General features: G+C 40.6%; 1 long non-coding RNA gene across 1 annotated transcript; it reads right to left on the bottom strand.

Annotated features, from left to right (window-relative positions):
• Positions 1-905: 905 nt before the first annotated feature.
• On the bottom strand, positions 906-7,809 carry LOC118394777 (uncharacterized). The gene is made up of 3 exons (XR_004827814.2): positions 7,700-7,809; positions 5,780-5,951; positions 906-5,416 (listed from the first exon to the last, which is right to left on the bottom strand). It is a non-coding gene; the product is annotated as an uncharacterized LOC118394777 (long non-coding RNA).
• Positions 7,810-9,417: the final 1,608 nt, after the last annotated feature.

Consider the following 9,417-nt stretch of genomic DNA (forward strand, 5'->3'; position numbering starts at 1 on the left):
TAGTAAAATTATATTGAATAGACTTTGAAAAAAAGATAATGTATACATTTAAGATAAACTATGATTGGAATGACTATTTCATTTACAAAAATATATTGTGGTAGTATTTCATTTCTAAATGCTTTATTCCAATGTACTTATTTTTTTAATATTGTTTGCTTTTGCATTTATAATTTGACTGTCTATTGTAATCGATCAATGGGTAAAATACATGTTCAGAAATATCTAAAGTCACAATTGTCTCCACAATGTATTAATCATCACTATAAGTATTATCATTTAACATTTAGCTAATTCATGATAATTCATGAAAATGTGAAAAAATCTATCTCAAAAGTAGCAACAAATTGCATGGGAATATTTTTGTAACGTGGATAGTTATGATATTCTTTCTGCTTGCCGTCATGCATGGTTCTAGAAATGAGAAGATTCTGAGGTTGAGTGACAAACTAAATAATCACAAGGTAAGCAGTAGTATCTCATGGGATTGCATCGGCTGGGAAGGGAACCAAGAGTTTTGAAGTGAAGGAATGTAAATGCTTTGATATATATTCTAAGACATTGGAAGAAATGCTGCAGCACCTCTTCTTATTACGATCATTGGGTGGAATGAGCAAACAGACAGTACGTTTTTAAAACCATACTGTAGGATAGCTCAAAGAGAGACATGTTATTCATTTAATAACAAATTGAGACTAAAACGGACATTTTCTATCGATCTACCTATCCACGTTGTCTACCTATCTACGTAGCTTGTTATTATTACCTCAATAAAATAGAGCTAAATTACATTGACACTTTACAATCAGAAATAAATTAGCCTTCCATTAACAATACTTTCAACAGACAGAAAATAATTTATGTTTACTGTTGCATCTTCAACATGATACATCACCCTTAGAGTATTATCAATTTACTATATTTATTTTCATCAAATTAAATGATGCACTTACATACAGTATCTCACAATCGAGCATAAAGTTGTGAAAATGTATAACTATTTCCAAGTTGCAACAATGTAATTTATAACAGAGTAGTTCACATAAAATCTACTTATGTTTTTAGTAATGTTGACAATATTATGTTGTAAGAAATAATACAAGCTAAAGTGAAGCCAAAAGCTAGAACAAAACTCCGTCCAAACAAGGACATGATGTAGCAGTGGTGTTGAAGGAGATGTACACCCCCTCAGTGAGTACTTGGTTCTGGACTGGTCCGGTTCTGAGTTTGACAGCGTTGGGGTAAACAGCATGCAAGAGAGAGAGAGAGACAGACAGACAGCGACAGAGACAGAGACAGAGACAGAGGTATTCCCCAGGTAGAGTCTATTGGCCTGTAATAGTTGCCTGAGACCCAGGACCCACCATGGGGAAGGTATGTTGCTACAACCTTGGAGGTCCACACTGCTACAGTACACCGGCTGGCCCGCCTCACCCTCGCTGCATTTCAGGCACTCTCCATGGGAGCAAGCGGCTATGAGAGAGATATTAAGTCCAGCTTTGTATTCTGTGAAATCTTTGAAAGAACTGTAGATGTATATGTCAATATGTGTTAAAATATGTAACTATTAATATAACAATCAATAATTAATGTTATTAATTCTGTTTGATTATTCAAATTACTTAATTGTGGTGATTACGGTATGGGAGCAGGGTAATGTCTGTTGAACTTTAACTTTATAACAGTATCTATTATACAATATAATCTTTGAGTCACAACTAGTCAAAAACAAATTATTATACTATGAATTTCAGTGACTCTGTATTTTACTCCGTCGTGAAAACAGTGTCACATAAAACACAGCAGAGTTCAGCAGAACTATCAAACGGTGTTTAAGCGAGGAATCCCCCTGTAATTATGTTTAAAGAGAAGAGGAAGCTGTAGTCCTGAACCCGTCATTTAGCCGGCATAAAATAAACACCAGGCCCCTCACTCGCTTACTGCCGCATTGTCAGATATGGCCCTCACACAGTCAGACCCTCACACAGTCAGACCCTCACACTGTCAGACCCTCACACTGTAAATAATGACTTTTATACACATAAGCAACCATCTGGGGGTCACGATCAGGATACAGAACAGAATTAAACTATCAGGCAGATAAGTCATTCGGTGAAAGGAAATGGTGATTGTAGGTGGTCACATACTGGGGTGTTTCTCAGTAAGGGCTGGTCATTGTTAAAACCCAGTGGAAACAACCATTCTAAATGTTTAAGACAACAGTATTGCAATCCTTCCAGGGAGAGATATCCCCCTATTTCATGTTTCTCAACCAATTAGAAAACAAAACATGAAAATCACTCGAGACTTTTGACGAAAGTGGATGATTATTCAACATAGCAAAAAGGCAAGAAATAACGTGTCACTAGCATGACATGTCACTGCATGCTATCACGGAGAAAAGTCAGCACGTTTTGTGGGTACAAGTCTCCAAAGCATGGGGACTGAATATGTGTGAGCCTACTTTACAGTCACTTGGGTGTAAGCTTTGGATAACACACTTGTATTGATGGAATGTGACCACGTTATCAGCGGAGGGAGCAATACATAGTTCACACATACGTTGGCAAGGAATTATCCCACCGATGTTCAATATCAACACTCTGTCGTAGAATTGCTGTCCACCCACCTTGGTTCGGCTCTCTTTGAAGCCAGGGCAGGACTGTCTGTGGCGTAAAACCTCTAAGCTTCACTGCCAACATGTAATACCACAGGATTATATAGATTACATGGATCCGATGACAAACAATTCTGATTCATTTATCATCAAAAGCCAACCCTTGTTGCTGGAGTAGGATCTCTATCAGTCTCACTTTTGGAATCAGACCATTCTCCGCAGAACTAACTGCACTGAATACACTTCTTTTCAGCATATTTGGATATTGCCAAGGAGATCAACAATCCAAAAAAGTATCAACAACTACTGAGTATATTAAAGGCAAACAGGGTGACTATTTCAAAACTCAGTCCGGCTTTCTTTGACATCACTTAATCAAATCTTTCTACAGTTGATTTACATTGCCTGTGTATTTTCACAGACGGCCGTAGGCAGCATTGGTAGAAGCAGTGATGATGAAAAAGAGTCTCAGGGCTCAAATGACTTGTTTATGTCAATAGAAAATCACCACGGATCCTTGGAAGAGCAAGGTTATTATAGTTTTGTGTTTTCATATTTATTTATTTATTTTTACATTTTACTCAAGGCTGTTTACTCAACATATTCCTTCTAGGATTTGGATTTGAAACTCAGTTTAGATTCAATTAGTTTTCAGATCCACTACTAGCTTGTTTTTTGTTTTTTTGTTTATGTTTTATAGTTTCAGTTTATACCCGGCGCTAACATTCCTCCTTTCTCCTGAAAGGAGAAACACTCATCCTTTCTTCTGATTGTGCCCACATTTTCAGATATGCATCTACACATGGTATTAAAATGAGTCTCTTATCGTTCCACTGTGTCCGCATTGGTACCAGATTTCCTGGTCCCTCCATGTATGCAAATTCTTTCAAAATAATATTTATTTATTTATTTAAGACACATATTGACATCATAAGTCAATGGTGCCCCCTTTCAATGACTTTAGAAGGCGGGATAAGGATGATTTAACTGTCCAGATCAATGTGGCGGTGGTCAGGAACGTCTGATCACAATCCTTCTCTCAATAATCTACAACTGTCTAAAAAATGTGGACACAAATCAGAATATGGACAAGATCAGGACAAAGGACGCATGTTAGAACCAGGTATAAACGGGGCTAGTAAGATGATGTGGATGCACAAAGTAAACCGTAGTAGTGGGTTAATTTCAGCAACAACCAGGAGCGTTGAAGCACGAGGCTAAACTTTTCTGCTGTTTTGGTCCTGTATCAACCATGTTCAACGCAACACACTTTGAAAGGCAGTGACCAACAACGGTCACCAATTTGACCAAAGTGACCGGCTCAAAACGCGCCCATTGAGATGAGCACGATGCAAGACTTTGCTCTCACACAGTCGTACAGAGTATCTGCCCATGTGCATGGGTGCGCTTCGCGCTACTACTCTGCGTGACTATGTGAGAGCAAAGTATTGCATTGTGCTCACCTTAATCGGATCACTTCACCACCTTTCAAAGTGTGCTGCATTCTGGGAATACAAATAGTCTGACTTGCACCTACATGAAACCGCATGAACTTTACAAAAAACATGGGATCAAACGTTATGAAGTTTTGCTTGCTGTCGACTGCAAGTTTCAGCAACTTCATCCTGCAGCCGTCGGCTCTATTCTCATTCATTCATTAGGATTTTTGTTTGACCAAGCAAATGTTACCAAAGACATGGCTGAAACAGGAACCAATTTGCTGTGATTTATGTGTATAGTGGATATATTCAAATAAATGTGATATGAGGCTCTCTCTCTAATTGATTGTACAATGTACACACACAATATTATATTATGATTTCAGATTCAGTAGCTTGAAAACTCCATTGAAAAGTCCATTCCATTGTAAACTCCATTCCATTGAAAACGCCATTCCATTGTAAACCCCATTCCATTGAAAACTGAACATATTTCATTAGGGTTTAATTTTATTTTATTTTGGAGTTTTCATTTTTCAAGCGGGTTTGTTAATTAGTTTATTTCAGTTTACTAAATAGTTCTTATGATTAGTTTTGATTTACTAAAATAGTCTTGTACCCCAGTGACCCCATAGGTCAACATCAACATGGTTTCAAAGTGGCCCTGCGCGGGTGAGTGGTGCCCACGCTCTGTGGCACAATAAAGCAATTTACAACACTGGGCTGGTTTGTAAATTGGTAATAAGGAAAGGTCACGACCTTCAAATAACATCCCCTTACCAACATGTAACCCACCCACAACGTTACCCACCCTCCTGCCATAAATAATAAGAATGGCGCCAGCAAAACCCTGTCTCCTAACCATGTCAAAAACATCTCACCTGACAACAAACCATTGGCTAGAACCCTAGAACATTGAGCGAGTAAAGCCAACCCGAAAGTTCCATTCCATTGTGTAAACTCTACAGTCAACTCAAATCTTAACTACTGAGTGACATTAACGATAAGCTGTTAATACCATCATGCCAGTTGGGGTTTGAATTGTTTTCCAACTTTCCACCAGTCGATATTTCCCACACTCTCACTCATGGCCTCAGCTGTGCAACGCACCCAAATATTTAGTGTAATAGCTGGTTACTCCGCTTTAGCTGGTTATCTCCTCAGCTCTGAGCTGTCAGACTGTGCCCCGGAGATAATTAAAAAGGCCCAGGGTGTTTTGTTTGTTTTTACATTGCAGTGCAGAGCGTAGCGGGACTGGCAGACTGGAACAGCCTCGGAGGGGTGGGTGCACGGCAAGAACGCCGTGCCCTCTTAAATCACTCCCCTGTGCCGAAACGCTGACATCAACTGATGAGGAATCCTGACAAAACATTCCGAGAGAGAGAGAGAGAGAGAGAGAGAGAGAGAGAGAGAGAGAGAGAGAGAGAGAGAGAGAGAGAGAGAGGGAGAGGGAGAGAGAGTCTTAATTTCCTGTCATCACTACCTCACTCGCTCCATTCCATACCTCCCTTGCACTCTCTAACGATCGTGAATGATGATCTACCTTCACTCTGCATAATCTAACAATAAGGGTGAGTCAAATTTCACTCTTCCTGTTCCTGACTCACCCAATCTTCTCACACCACTTCCCACTCTACCTAAATCAAACGTTATTGGACTATACCTCCAACACACTCAGCCAGTACACTTCCTTTCTCTCACAGAAAGACACAGGTTTCCTTACCTGTGCAGCACGTCCTGCCTTTCCTTTGACGTAATAGATGCCCACCCCCGTCAACCTTACTATCCTGGTGTCCTCCCATTCGTTTTAGACTTGCAGCTTCTCTCATGCTCCCAGTCTCTCTCCATCTCTCCTGTCGTGACTTGGTATTCTGCGTTGTGAAGTCTGCACAAATCTGAGAAGTGACAGTCAGACAGAAGTGGCATGGAATAAAAGAGCCACTAACAACCCGTTGACATTAACTCTATGACTATGGACTAGTCTGGGGACATCACTGTTCTCTTGCCTTATGGCTATCTGCTGCCACCTGTCTGTGCAGGAGTGTACTGCTATGACTCCTTTGAGATTCATTTTGATTTATTTAACCTTTACTTAACTAGGCAAGTCAGTTTAAGAACAAATTCTTATTTACAATGATGGCCTACCAAAACGCAAAAGGCCTCCTGCGGAGACGGGGCCTGGGATTTAAATGTAAAAAAAATAATACAACACAAATATAGGAGAAAACACACATGACGACAAGAGAGACAACACAACACTACATAAAGAGAGACCTAAGACAACAGCATAGAAAGTCAGCAACACATGGCAACACAGCGTGGTAGCAACACAACATGACAACAACATGTTAGCAACACAACATGGTAGCAGCACAATACATGGTACAATGACACAATGTCTGATCATTTCGTCTTCTCTCCTGGGGTTCAGTCCGTTTCCCACTGAGAATATGAAGGGATGTATGGAAAAGCAGTGTGTTGTTGGAATGACCTTTAGGCTGGTTGGCTCTTGTTTCATGCAGAGTTAGCAGCTTACAACCTTTAGAAACAGTGTTCCAACTAAAGGCTCTGACGCACATTCTAAACCGTAGGTAGCCCAAACTAAACAACTAAAGTTGGAGAGAGACAGAGACAGAGACAGTGGCAGAGACAGCGAGGGAGGCAGTGAGACAGGTAGCGAGGGAGGCAGCGAGAGAGACAGAGAAAGACAGAGAGAAACAGAGAGAGAGACAGAGACAGAGAAAGTCAGAGAGAGAGAGAGATGCAGACCGAAAAAAAGAAAATAGCTCCTTCGACTTTTGACTCAAAGCTGTTTACTCAACATTTCAGCATGGTTAAAAATAGCACGGAGCCGTTCCACATTAAAAGCATTTCTCGCCCCATAAGCATTCGTGAGAGGGATCTGTGAAACGGAGCTGAACAATACTGCAGCTGACGTGAAGAGAACCGCTGAGTAGAAGGAAAATCCTCCAACATAACCTGCACTTCTGACTCGCAGCAAAACATGAACACAAGAGAATCTCACTGTATTGAGACTCGATCTCATATCCAACTTATATCTCAGTTCAAATGTATCTGCAATTGGAGATCGTGTTTCAAGTAAATGTGGCAAGCACATGTGTCTGATAGTTTGAGTGATAAACAAAAAAGACAACGTGCAAAACACATTTTAGAATTGTAAATCATGTCGGATAAATCAGATCATCTCCCTGGGATGCTCCTTGTATCTGACCCAGTGTGAATGCATGTTGGATCTCGCCTTCTTGCCCAATACGGTCGACGTAGACATGATCATTGAAAACAACAACTACTGACAACTGTTGTCAAATATAGACGTTTAGTAAGAGTCCTTGGCCAGAGACTGCTTCCTTGCAAGACAATGACTCACTGAATCACTGACTGAATTGCTGCTCTGTAAGACAATCTGATTCTACAGTATGTGCGGTAAATCGTTCACTGAATCTCTGTTATTGGCCGCATTTGCCAATTCTGATCTTTTGCCACAAATCAGTCTTTTAAACAATCAAATATTTTGCCAATAATCGGGCAAATCTGAATCTCTGCTCTGTTAGATGCTATCATTTGGAGAAAGAGAGAGAGAGATTGAGAGAGAAAGAGAGATGAAAACAGTAAAATGACTCACTGAATCGCTGCTATTTACAATGAGATGGTTTGATTCTATATACATATGACTCAGTGAATTGCTGTTGATAGACTCTAGTTCTGATTCTTCTCTGAGAGTTTTGATTCCCTGACTGGATCACCCCAGGCAGGAAGCTTATCAAGCCCTAACATAAATAGCAATCAGCCAACGAATAAACCAATCAGCGGCATTGCTACAAAATATGGACCAATCAATTAGCCAATGGATTTCCTTCCAAATTAACGAAGCGAATCAAACCATCCAGGGAAGTATTTTACAGACAAGTTACAGTTTGTTTTTCTTAAATTACTTCCACACCCTCTCACACCATTTGCAGTGTTGAACATGTTGAATCGTTCTGCCTGTTCGCCTTGCAGGTGGATTATATTGTGTCATTTGATGTACATTTTGATCAAATTATTAAATCACGCTTCAACATTTGATATCATATAAAACAAAGCAATCATTGTTATCACTGCTATCGTTATGGTCCCACTTCACATTGGCATGAAAGAAATGTATGTACTGTAATGTTGTTTATGTTTGTTGTTGTTGCTGCTGCTGCCTATTATTATAGGTGTACCTAGTAAAGATATATGGTTCCGTCCTGGCATTATGTGTCTTATATTTACCCCCCCACACACACACACACACACACACAGCTGTCTCCCAGGCAGGCAACAGACTGAGCTCTGTCACTAGCATCCAGCTGCTAATCAGAACCAGACTGAAGCATTCCCCTGGAGGGGACTACCAGCAGGCAGTCAGGCAGACAGGCAGAGAGGCAGGCAGGCCATTATCATGATTGAACTTACAGAAAAGATGCAGAGTTAAAGGAGACATGACCGTACTGTCCATAGATACATATATTGCAGTACAGTGTCGCTCAAGACCTTGCTTGCCAGTGGAGTCTTGTATTCAAATCAGTAGCAGGGTGTAGTTAGTTACCGAAGACATGAAAACATCTCCCAGGTCACTGAATACGAGTTACAAGACAGAGTGTCTATTGGAAACAGACAAGTTAGTGAGGCAGCAACATGTTGCATTGATTTGCTTTACAGTGCTCTGTTCTGCTGTTACACTCTGACAAACGGCCTTGGAATGAAAAACCCTGCCCAGCCATTTGAACATCGGGTCCTTGCCAATGTAGTGGTGGCTAATGGGAAGCTTATGCTTGTCATACCTCAGACCACAGGATATGAGACAATGACAAGACACAAACTGATCACACGTTTAAAAGATTGGTCTGCTAATTGTGTTGTGAGTAAGATCTTATTTGTCTTCCCTTGGTATGAACATCTATGGTTTATTCCATTCCCCATTGACATCGTCTTATTCCTGGGTTGCATGTTGTGTCAAGCCATGGTTCTGAACGTTTTCTTGAAGACTGAATGTTCAACGCGTTCTCCGTTGCTGCTTGAAGATTTTGGTCAAAACTACCTTCAAGTGGCTTGGAAATGTGATTATATTTCCCGAGGCAAATGATAACATGTTCATTATAGTAATTTAGCAGACACTCTAATCCAGAGTGACTTTCAGTTAGTGCATTCGTCTTAAGAGAGTTAGGTGGGACAACCACATATCACAGTCATAGTAAGTACTGGGCTGAGCGGGAGCTGCTCTCCCGTAGGGGTGGGAGGGCCAAGAGACCAGAGGTGGCGGAATGGAGTGCTCGGGTTGGGGTGTAGGGTTTGAGCATAGCCTTAAGGTAGGAAGGG

Source organism: Oncorhynchus keta, chromosome 15 (assembly GCF_023373465.1).
Source record: "Oncorhynchus keta strain PuntledgeMale-10-30-2019 chromosome 15, Oket_V2, whole genome shotgun sequence".
Lineage (NCBI taxonomy): Eukaryota > Metazoa > Chordata > Actinopteri > Salmoniformes > Salmonidae > Oncorhynchus > Oncorhynchus keta.